The 12427-nt window shown below is 40.2% G+C and overlaps 1 protein-coding gene across 1 annotated transcript in view; it reads right to left on the bottom strand.

Annotated features, from left to right (window-relative positions):
* lmo3 (LIM domain only 3) overlaps positions 1 to 6158 on the bottom strand; it is a 43554-nt gene extending 37396 nt beyond the window's left edge. Inside the window, exon 1 of the mRNA XM_041780973.1 lies at positions 6086 to 6158. The gene's annotated coding sequence lies outside the window, so the exon portion shown is untranslated. The remainder of the gene's footprint in view (positions 1 to 6085) is intronic.
* Between the last annotated feature and the right edge of the window lie 6269 nt (positions 6159 to 12427).

The following is a 12427-nucleotide window of genomic DNA, read 5'->3' as shown; positions in this document are numbered from 1 at the left end:
GGGCAACATTATTAATTTTTTATCGGTACAGCCTACAGAAGAGGATGAGGTCTTCAAGAAAAGACTGCTCTAACTTTATTTTTTTCTGCTATTTCTATTCTAAGATCAAAGCTAGAGTTCTGACTTTAATTCCAAAATTCTGACATTTAATCAGAATTCTGAGATTAAAGTCAGAATTTTTAGGTTAGTGTCAGAATTCTGAGATTTATGTCAATATTAAAATAAAAAAGGCGGAATTCTGGGATTAAAGCTGGAATTTTAAGATTAAAGTCATAACTTTAAGAAGTCAGAATTCAAATAAAAGTCAGAATTTCAAGATTTAAGTCAGAATTCTGAGATTGAATTCAGAATTCTAAGATTCAAGTTGGAATTCTGGGAATAAAATCGGAATTCCTAGATCCAAATCAGAGTCAGGAAGTCAGACAACGAATAATAAAGTCGGAATTTTGAGATTAAAGTCGGAATTTTAGACTAAAGTCAGAAATCTGAAAAAGTCGTTATTCTGAATTTAATGTCCGAATTCCGAGATTAAAGTCAAACTTTAGAGATTGAATTCAGAATTCTAAAATCAAAGTCAGAATTCCAAGATTAAAGTCTGAATTTCAAGACTGAAGTCAGAATTTCTTTTATTGAAGTCAGAATTTTTGGATAAAAATCAGAATTCAAGATTGAAGTCAGAATTCTGAGTTGAAGTTAGAATTCTTAGATTAAAACCAGACTTCTGAGATTACTCAGAATTTAAAGATTAAAGTCAGAATTGTGACCATAAATGATAACAGCCAACTGGTAATGATAACCCTTCACGCCAGCGCAGTATGAAGCCATATGTTTAGGATATATTCCAACATAATCACTGACAATGTAAACACCAGATTATTATTATTACATTATATTAGATCAGTGTAGAAAAAGGGAATGTATGGTGTTAAACTTGGAAAAATTATCCTTAATGAACAATATGAATTGCAATGGATTGCACATTTTTTATAGTCATGAGTATTCAGGTAGCTGTTGGCTCGGTTCATACACACAGAAGGATTTTCAGAAATATCAATGGAGGCTAGGAAAGGAGGGTTTCACTACAGGAACCAGTGACACTGAAAAGAGAACTTCATAATCCCAGATGTTTGTCAATTTATTGTTGCATACTCCAAAAGTTGTCAACCTATTTGACCAATATAGATGGTTGCAGTTTTTGAAGGACACATTCCTGTCCTACACATGTCTAATGAAAACAGTGTAGTTCTTCAAATGTTCAGTACATTTGATTTTACTGAGCATTAAATAAAGTAGTGAAAATTCCCTCTCCACCTGGACAAGTTCTTCTCTTAAATATTCCCGTGGAGGGGTGAGAGAGGGTGAGAGAAGGTGAGGGAGGGTGGAGGATGAGTCTTGAGTCGATGGTTGGCATGCGTCTGCAGCCTAAAAGGCGGTGGCGATAATGAGATGGGTCATAAACGGCTCTGTGAGTGATGAGCTGCATTAAAGCTGACAGCGTATTACCTGACACTAATTAGCTTTGGTCATGGACTGAATTATTTCAGACGACGAAATCTCAGCAATCACTAAACCTGCAGCAGAGAGAGGGAGGCTGACACCTCTCTCAGCCTGCCTTCACTCACCCTCCTCACCCCTCCTCTCGGGGGGGGTGGGGTCTCACACCACAGAGAGAAGCAACAGCATGCCTCCAAACCTCCATTATGGTGGAGATGAGAGGAACTACATCCCCACTTCCAAAAAACTTGGGTTGCTGTGTAAAATGTAAATAAATACAGAATATAATGACTGTCAAATCACATAAAACCATATTTTAGTCACAATAGAAGATAAACAACATATCTGCCAGCCACAAATGCAAGCTCAAGCTATATCATGCAAAGAAGAAGCTATATGTGAGTACAATCCAGACACACCGCTGCCTTCTCTGAGCCAAAGCAGATTTAAAATAGACTGAGGCAAAATGGAAAACTGTTCTGTGGTCAAATGAATCAAAACTGGACATTCTTTTTGGGAACCTCAGATTGTGTCCTAGCATGTAGAGAGGTTTTAGATATATGCTCCCATCCAGATGACATCTCTTGCATAAGGCCTTCCATATTTCAGCAAGACGATGCTTAACCACATATCACATCCATCACAACAGCATGGCTTCACAAGACAGGATGAAGGGATGGGAGGGAGGGGATGAAGTGGTCTGCCTGCAGTCTTGGCCTTTCACTAAGTGAGGACATTTGGAGCATTATAGCAGAGCATTATTCCAAAAAACAAGAGGAAAAAGTCGTCCTGTGCCGTGTTTTACTTTGAATGTTGTTTAAGTGCAAAGAGAATTTTTTTTGTTACATGAAATGTGCTATGATGAAAATGTTGTCATACTTAGTGACTGAAAGTGAGAGTTTAAAAATAGGTAAATGGCTAAAATATCAATATATATTACAGACAATTTCTATTCAATGAGATCTACGGAGCTTTGGTTGCTTCATTTTAGGGTGAAATGGTCGTATAAGAGAAATGGTGTCTGGAAACCACCTCAGAGCCAAGAAACATTTGGTGCTTTTGTGTTTGCTTTAGAGAAACCGGATTCATCATGAAATGGTAAAATGTCTTGGTTTTAACATCTGATATGTTGTTTATGTTCTACTGTGAGTATGGGCTTAAAATTGTTGCATTTTGTTTTATTTACAGTTTATTCAGCGCCCCAACTTTTTTGGAATTGGGTTTGTCCTTTTGAAAACCAGCTCTACCTCTCCCACATGACCCCAAACCTTTGTCATGACAGAGACAAGAGGTCAAGTTGTTGATTCTCATCCTGTATAGTGTCAGTGGTGTTGTGTAATCCAGACCGTGTTCAGGATTTTGTCTTCAACATTAGACGGATTCATTCCTTCCTTCTGCAGCTTTTTTTAGTGCAGTTTTCAGAGTAGGAGTATTGGGTATAGATTAACTTTTCTGCATTTCTGTATTGCCTGTTTTTAAGCAGGCTTTTTTTTTAAAGTCTTTTTTATTACATTCCTGACCTCAGCATGGGACAAAGCTTACAAGGATTCTGATAAACAACCATTTAATGTCCTAATGAACCATCCAATGTTGTCATGTTTTAGTGCAGTTTAGTCTATGCCAGGGTTGAAAAAATAACTTTTTCTCTTACCTCTCACTGCGGCTGGTGGATTAAAAAATCTATAGCGTCTCAGTTTTTTACTTTAATGCCACAGGCAATAATGTAATGAGGAATGATACAATAATAATGGCATATAATGTTTATGTTATTGGCTATTTAATACTGGGAATAGCCTCCTGCTCTCTGTCGTATTCATACCATTTCAATCTGGTTTTAGCCTCCATTGTAGCCAAGCAGAAAACTTGGCTTCTGCTGTTTACTGTCACTAAATCACTGTTATATCAGTTTTATTCAAACATCCCAAAGGTCAGTGGAGGCAGACTTACCATTAGGCAAAGGTAGGCGATTCGCCTCCGGCCCCCAGCTATAGGAGCCCCCTGACTTAACCCATTCTTCTGCACCGGCCTCTCTCACTCTGGCTGTTTGAATTTTAAGGAGGTAACATGCTCATTAAAGGAACAAAATATAGAGACTTTAAAGCTTTCAATAGTAAATTGTACATATTTGTGTGGTTAGGTTTTTTTTCACCTTTTATTTAAAACAACCACGCCAGAACAAGTAATTTAGTGTAACTATTAACTGAACAAATACTTTGTAATACATATTATACAAATATATTAACAAACGAATATGTTTGCCATCTTTCTGAGAGGTTTTGGTTGGAAAAGCATGACCAAATTAAAAAAAAAAGTCCATAATGTAGCAAATATTTATCTCTGAGTCAATTGTAATTTATCATTCAAATAAACATACAAACTTACATTGCTCTGACATAATTGAGAGTCTCCAAATGGACATTTTGTAATCTGAATGTTTTTGTTAAACAATGCTAAACAATCATGTCAGCTGGTTTTACATCAATTTTACAAGTAGGATTTTTAAAAAAATATAAATAATAATTTAAATGGTGGTGGTGGTGGGGAGGGGCCCCCCTGCATGTGTCCGCCTACGGCCCCAAAATTGCTAAATCCACCACTGCCGACTCTGCTCAAAAATATCTGCATTCAACGGGTGGTGGAAGCAAATTTCCGACCCTGGTCTGTGCTGGAATTTATCTGCAGTTTTTGACGGATTCATGCCTTTCCCATGGAGCATTTTCAAACCAGCTCCACACCTCTCACTCACTAGAGACGCTCGATTAAGGCCAGAATCATAATCATGATTATTGACTGATATTGAGGTCATGATTATAAACATGATTTATCATTTACCACCCTGAGGTTCTCTACCTTTTTTCCTCTTTTTGTATCTAGTACAAGCTCAGCTCCACAGGACCCACACACAAAAATTAACTGTACATTTTTATTGTTTTGTGATAAAATCCAGACAGTCGACCTTAAAACTCTGTTCTCATCAAAGGTCCATAAATAAAACATCCGTTAGAGCAGTGTCTTGTGTTTACTTCATATATCTGATTATCAAGTTTAAAAATATTTGCAAATATAATTTTGATAACCTCAGAGCAGATAGAGGGGTTCCCGACCCCAGGTTGCAAACCAATGCTTCAAGTAATTAAATTAATTGGTTGTGTTGCCTCCAAGGAGCAGCAACAATCGTTTAACAAATTCTTCAAGATACTTCACACTGTCCCAGCTCTGATGCCTCAAAACTGGCGTGGTTGTATTAAACGAAACTAAGACTATAAAGAATAATCGGATTAATCACAATCATCTAAGGTCCACAAATAGTGAACTGATTTTTAAAATACCATTAATCTCACACTTTATTGTCCCATTGTTAAAAAACCTGACCATAACTTTTTTACTGTTCACTTATTTCCTTTAAGATCCATAACAAGCTCCTTTTCCGTGGTTAAGTTTGTGTTTACAATACAATACAATACAAAAACTTATTTATCCCTGAAGGGAAATTCAATTGTCTGGGAGTCTCACCTGTTTACTTTAGAATTATACATACTGTATACTGGTTATATCTTTAATCTACCAATAAAAAGAGGTCTGTATCCAAACAGGAAGTCGCTTAATTTAAGACCGTAGAAAAATACAAAATGACACAACAGTTTTAAATGCAAAATAGTGTAATTTTAAAATGCAGTAGAAAGGATGTGATTAATTGCGATTAACTTCAGAAAATTTGGAGAATAAACATGATTGGAAAAAGGTAATTTTTCGACAGCCCAGAATAACACTTTTTTTGACGCAAGCAAAAAATAGAAAAAATTTAAATACATACAGTTATTTGTCTTTCAGGACAAGAAAGTCAGGATTTTTTTTTCCTTTTCTACATTTAATTTGTATCTAAATATTAAAAGAATGAACCAAATACACAAACACATTTAGACAAATGTGTTAGACAAGGCAAAGAAAGCTGACTGCCTCCCATTCTCCTTTTCTCTAAATGAATGAAAAAAAAATCAGATAAAGACTAGGTGTTTTTTTACAAACAACTCATTTTTATAGTTAATTTTATATTTTTTGTTATCTTTAATGCTTTTCTGTCCTCTTTTGTAGCTTTTTACCTTTTCACTCTAACAAGAGAATGTAGTGTGGCTCCCTCTGCTCCTCACTTAAATCAAAGTGAGAGCTGTTTTGGTGGGAGGGGCAGAGCACACACTCTGCTGTGAAGGAGGGAGGGTGTGCTTCATTTACCACACATGACAGAACGAGCACAACACGGCGGGCATCACATCTCGTTTAATCTCTTGTTTTAATGATTGTGGGAAGGCAAAATCATGACTGAAACCAAAGCTCGTTAGTCACCGGCGTTAAAGCGGAGAGGCTGCTGCGTGACCCCACAGCTCCATCCTGATGGAGACACGAGCGCGGAGCTGCATCCAGAAACACAGCTCCACCTCCTCCACACACCAAACTCACATTTACACACAGAGCAGCTGCAGCAGCTCCGCATCCCCCCGCCGCCGAGCAGAGAGAGGACAGCAGCCGTCTACGCCACGCTCTGTACGAGCAGCTCACTCCCTACAATTAACCCCAGAACGAGAAGAGAACGCACCTTGAAGTAGAGCCAGGGGTGATCAGAAGAGAGCCAATCTGAGTGAGTCGTCTCCAGAAGCAGAATCCAGACAAGCGATCGCCTCTGGAAGCAAAAAGTCCGCAAAGAAAGTCTCAGAAGTCCAGCTGAGCTGAGGAAAGTCTGCGGCAAGAGATGGAGCGAGTTCAGGGCAAGTTTTTAGGATGTCGGATCAACGGCCAAGTCTGGGGTTAGGGTTAGGTTTAGGCAAAAGGTTAGGATTAGGTAAAAGGTTAGGATTAGGCTCCTGCTCCTCTTCTCCACTCTCTCAGCTCCGTGTTCCCCTCGTTCTAGTCTGTCTGCTCAGCGTTCTGGTCTGTCTGTGCTCGGCGTTCTCCTCCTCGTTCTCGGTGTTCTCCGTTGGAGGAAAGCGCTGGCGAGCTCAGCCTCCTCTCCTATTTAAGCCCCTCCAGCAGGTCCCCAGTCAGCAGCCCTCTCCAGCTCATCGTAGGAGCTGACAGCAGCGTGGTTAGGGAAGGCAGCGCATGTTGCTCTAATGGAGCTCATTAAGCTCTACTTACAGATGTTCTCTTAACATAATTGATCTGCAGCGAGTTGAGAGGACGGCGGTCTATTCCCCAGCCCCCAATTATGGCCCGGTAATTAGATCCCCAACCTCCACTTCTCCACATTCACCCTTCTAACATTCCCAAATATCAAAGTAGCTCTTTCTCTCAAAGCCACCGGCCCCCTCCACCCTCTGCCTCCCCCGTCCTCCCCCGTTCTCCCCCGTCCTCCCACCCACAAGAAGACACTCTATTGACAGTCAGATCTGCTAACCTTTGTAGTGCAGCCAGAGAGAGCAGTGACAGAGCTCACTCACTACGCTGCTCCTCCTACCGCTCCTACCACCCCCTCCACGGGGAGACACCGAGGTAGGGGGGGGTGGAGAGTCATGAGGGGAGGCGAAGAAGAGAGGGGGAGGCAAGGAGAGAGGAGGAGAGGTAGAGAGGTAAAAAGGGGTGAGACATGGGTATAGCAGAGAGGAATGTGGAGGACACAGGGAGAGGGGGGAGCACAGGCAATTTCTTCAGACAAACTATTCATAAGTGTCTTAATGCAGCAGAGAAACATTTTGAACAATCACTGTTAGACTAAGAGGTGGGGAAGAGGGGATTAGCATCTCCAAAGTGTCCTATAGTTTAAAAAAATGCTACAAATGTGCCCCCTTGGGTTCCCCTGTGGAAGGTAAAATGATAGAGTGCCCTCTTGAATGCCTACATGGAAGATAAACATTATAAAGTGCCTTTCAGGTGCTTCTACAGAATATAAACATGAAAAAGTGCCCACTTGGAAGTCCCTGCTGTAGATAAAAATGATAGAGTGCCCTCTTAGTTGCACCTTGGGATGGTAAATGTGATAAAGTGCCCTCTAAATGCCCATATGGAAGATAAACATTAAAATTGCCCTCTTACATGCCTCTTTGGTTAACGTGATGAAGGGCCCTCTTAGATTCCCTGCAGTAGATAAACATGATAGAGTGCCCTCTTAGATTGCCACTGTTCGACATAAACATGATAAAGCAACCTCCTGGATGCTATGGAATATCAGCATGATGAAGTGCCCAGTTAGATGCTGGACGGTATCCATAGTTAGGGACAATAAGATGCATTGAAGATAACCATGAGAGCAGTGTAAGATGCAGAAGATAAACATGATAAAGTTCTTTTGTAGATACCCCATATCGTATAAACAGAATAAATTGCCCTCTTAGATCCCCATTTGTAAAATCAATATGATAAAGGGCCATCTTGGATGCCCATATTCAAAATCAACATGATAAAGTGCCCTCTTGCATGCACCATTTGGAATGCAACATTATAAAGTGCCCTCTTAGATGCCCCTCACAGAAGACTAAACTGATAAAGTACCCTTGTAGATGCCCCACATTGTATAAACATGATCAAGTGACCTCTTGGATGTGCCATATGGTTTCAACATGATAAAGTGCCCTCTTAGATGCACTGTTTGGAAAGTAACATGATTAAGTGCCCTCTTAGATGCCCCCACAGAAGATAAACAAGATAAAGTTCCCTTGTAGATGCCCCATATGCTTTAAACATGATAAAGTGCCCTCTTAGATGCATCTTAAGAACATGACATGATAAAGTGCCCTTGTAGATGCCCCACATTGTATAAACATGATAAAGTACCCTCTTGGATGCGGCATATGATTTCAACATGATAAAGTGCCCTCTTAGATGCACCTTTTGGAAAGTAACATGACTAAGTGCCCTCTTAAATGCCCCTGCAGAATATAAACATGATAAAGTTCCCTTTTAGATGCCCCATATGCTTTAAACATAATAAAGTGCCCTCTTAGATGCAGGTTTGTTTCATAACATGATAAAGTGCCCTTATAGATGCTTCTGCAGAAGATAAACATGATAAAGTTCCCTTGTAGATGGCCCATATGCTTTAAACATAATAAAGTGCCCTTTTAGATGCACGTATGTAACATAACATGATAAAGTGCCCTCTTAGATGCTTTTGCAGAAGATAAACATAATAAAGAGCCCCTGTAGATACTCCATATGGTATCAACATGATAAAGTGCCCTCTTAGATGTCCATTTGTAAAACCAACACGATAAAGTGCCCTACTTGATGCCCATATGCTAAATTAACATGGTAAAGTGCCCTCTTAGATGCCCCTGCAGAAGATAAGCATGATAAAGTGCCCTTGTAGATGCCCATATGTAAGATTACCATGGTCAATGTGCCCTCTCAGATGCCCCTAAGGAAAATAACCACGATAAAGTGCCCTCTAATTGGTTAGGTTTTTTGAAAAACAGTTCCCTCTGCTGCACTATTAGTGGGTTATATTTGACAAACTGCATCCCTGGAGACTTGATAAAGTGCAGTGGTTTATTTTGGAAGTTTATTTTGAGGGGTTCAAGAGGGTGTAGGAGCGTAAAGTGGACTCGAGTCCAACATCAGCATGTGGCTGGAGACATAAGCAGAGGCAGAGAGAAAGGGTGGAGACGAGGGAGACGATGGAGAAGAGTGAGTGAAAACGTCCCTCCTCCCCATCCAGCTCTGTGATGATAATACTCGTCATGGGAGAGTGTTTTTATCTGAAATGATTCCTCTGATGTAAACTTTGAACAGACACAGAGAGGGGGAGGAGGAGGGAGGCTGGGGGAGGTACCGGTGAGGAGTGATAGTGCAGCTTTATAATGCCAATCAGTGCCACTGCTGTCGCCCGTCTAATTAGCCAGAGAGCTAAAAGAGCAGCTCAGAGGAGAGCTTGTGTCAGCCTGCTGGTCTTTTAACGACAACGGTGACGAGCTAATTTCTGCTCTGATGGAGAAAAACAGAGCCGAACGGGAGTAAGCAGGGTCTGTTTAAAGAAACAAAAAAACTTTGTATAGTCACTGATATCCTGATCTGACAAATAAAAACAGAGCTGAAGAGATTTAACAGGGTCTTTTTAGAGAAACAAATAATTTCATACAGTTGCTGATATGCTGATCTAATGGAGAAGAGCAGACCTTATATATTTGCACATTAGCTCGGTTTCATCTCCAACTTTTACCCCTAACCCTCAACTTCCAGTGAACCAGAGTTACAGGTGGTGGTGAAATCTAACCAGTGCCCCCCATGTTTATTGTCTTAATAGTATATCAACATCTCCATTGAAAGCATATCTATACAAAAATGAGGGAGAAAAGCTGTTAAAGTAGCTCAGATAGCCTCTTGGCTCAGTACAAGTCTCCTCTAGACTCTCGTCTTCCTTTGTTTAGTAGGACGTCTGCAGGAAAATACATCCAATATCCCCTGCTTCATGAACATACCACTGTTGCTGTTGAAGATGATGCCATCCTTTAATGTCAGGAAAACATTCCATCCTTGCCTTCAAAGATGATGTCTTCCCTTAATGTCTATTGAATTTCACCCTTGCCTTTGAGGATGATATCAACTTTAAACCTCTTTAAAACATTCCATCATTGCCTTTGTAGATTATGTTATCCTTGAATGTTTTTTAAACATTCCATCCTTGCCTTTGAAGATGATGTCTTCCCTTAAAGTCTATTGAATTCCACCCTTGCCTTTGAAGATGACATCAACTTTAAATCTCTTTAAAACATTCCATCATTGCCTTTGAAGATTATGTTATGCTTGAATGTTTTTTAAACATTCCATCCTTGCCTTTGAAGATGATATGATCCTTTAATGTCTATCAATAATTCCACCCTTGCTTTTGAAGATAATGTTATCATTTTATTTGTATAGAACATTCCATCCATGCCTTTGAAGAAGATGTCATCCCTTAATGTCTATAAAATTCCACCCTTGCTTCGAAGATAATGCCATCTTTTAATTTCTACAAAACATTCCATCCTTGCTATCAAAGATGTTGTCATCCCTTAACGTCCATTAAATTTCACCATTGCCTTTGAAGATCATGTCATCCCTTAATGTCTAAGGAATCTAACCTTGCATTTGAAGATGATGTTATCCTTTAAAGTTTATCAAACATTCCATCCTTGCTTTTGAAGATGACGTCATCCTTTGATGCAGGCAGGCCAGACTAGACCCCCAATCTTCATTTTGATCTAATCAGTACCCTACAAGTTTTATTGTCTATCAGGGTTGTTTATCAGCATGTTTATGACAGAATGAGGGAGAAAAGCTGTTAAAGTGGCTCCGCTAGCTTCTTAGCTTGGTCCAAGACTTCTCTAGACTCTTGTCTTCCTTCATCTGTCTAGATGTGTTGTAGCAGGTCTAAGTCATTAGTGATACTGATCACCTCCATGGCTGGTAAGTCTGTTAACCTCGGGTTAAAAACAATTTTTTGTAAAGTGTAGGGATCATAGGGGATGGATGTAGAAATTTTCCAATGAGTACTGCAGTGTGGAGGTTTACCTACCTTTAATGGTAACCCACATCTCGTTTTGGTGCTTCATCTGATATCATGGTATATTTTATTTCTCAATTAATATTGAGAAGCATAGCCCAAATGTTGACTATATATACTGTATGGACATTATGGGACAGCAACAAAACCTTAAGTAGTGATAAAACAGGCATGAGTTTCGGTCAGTTGATGTAAATACTTCCATGTAGAAGATGTCAGAGGAAAAATATGTGTCAGATCACATGTCTCCACAGCAGAAACTCTGATCCATCCTTCAGCCTCCTTTCTGACTCTTCAGTCCTTCTCCATCGCCCTCTTCAGTCGAGTCCTCTCAGGCCGTCAGAGCTTAAAGGCTCTGTCTTAGCTCTCTCTCTCCTGAGGGAATAAGCCAGGGGCCGGCCCTCACTAACGACCATAGGAGCCTCTCCTTAAAGACACGCTCAGTAATTGCTGCCACTAAAGGACCTTGGAGTGGGGTCAAGGGATCGGTGATTTTAATGACAACTTTTGTCCCCCGCAGGCTGACTGTCTTTGGGCAGAGAGAGAGAAGTTGGTCTAAAACTCAGAGAATCACCTTCAGTAATGGGTCAGAAGGGAGCCGTCTCAATCCAAAGAATAGCCGGGCCAAAGAGTATTGACCCTTCTTATTACTCCACCGAGACTTAATGGAGATTACTTAATTCAAGCGCCTATTCATTTAGTGGAATATAAAACGAGAGCAGCCAGTCGGAGAGCTGGGGCCGGGCTAATGGCTGTCTCAGCCTGTCACTGTGAACGGGAGAGGAAAGGCAGGGAGGACAGAAACCATTGGAATAACAACAGAAGACATGAGGACACCATGCTAGGGGTCTCATCAGTGACACAAAACAAAGAGAGTGATTTATCGTCTAATTCAGCACATAGAAAGGCTTTTTTTTTATGTCCTCCATGGTGGATATTTGAACTGTAAAACGCATTTTGAACTCCATATTTGAAAATCTACAGCTTTAGATTAAAGCTTCTACAACAGAATTCCAGTAATCATGTCAACTTTAACCCCTATTATTTAAGAAAATCTGTTGGACCACCCAACCCTTTCTCCAATGGCCTGATTGGAGACTTCAAGACTTCACATAATGGCATTTTACTTTCTGGCATGTTTGGGCCAAAAATTGGGGCTGATGTAAGACGTAGATGTGGGGAGTAAGCTGCCTGAGGGCACTATTTGGTGGAATGGATTGACACAACCCCTCGTCGTGTTCTGGATGTCCTTGCATATTACCAGGTACATGGGTAAATAGTCTGAATCAAATAGCAAAATCCACACGTTAAGCACGGAGTAGGAATGGATGTGGTGAGCAATGTTCCCTCTAATTTTAAAAACTCCTGGCAGCACCATGGCATCACCTCTCCAACCCCAAATATTATTACATGTGACTATAATTATAATGATTAATAATCACTCTTCAAGTCAGGAATTTCCCC

This window comes from Cheilinus undulatus, linkage group 23 (assembly GCF_018320785.1).
Source record: "Cheilinus undulatus linkage group 23, ASM1832078v1, whole genome shotgun sequence".
Lineage (NCBI taxonomy): Eukaryota > Metazoa > Chordata > Actinopteri > Labriformes > Labridae > Cheilinus > Cheilinus undulatus.
Note: the sequence above shows the minus strand (reverse complement) of the source record. Positions and strands in the feature narration are given on the sequence as shown.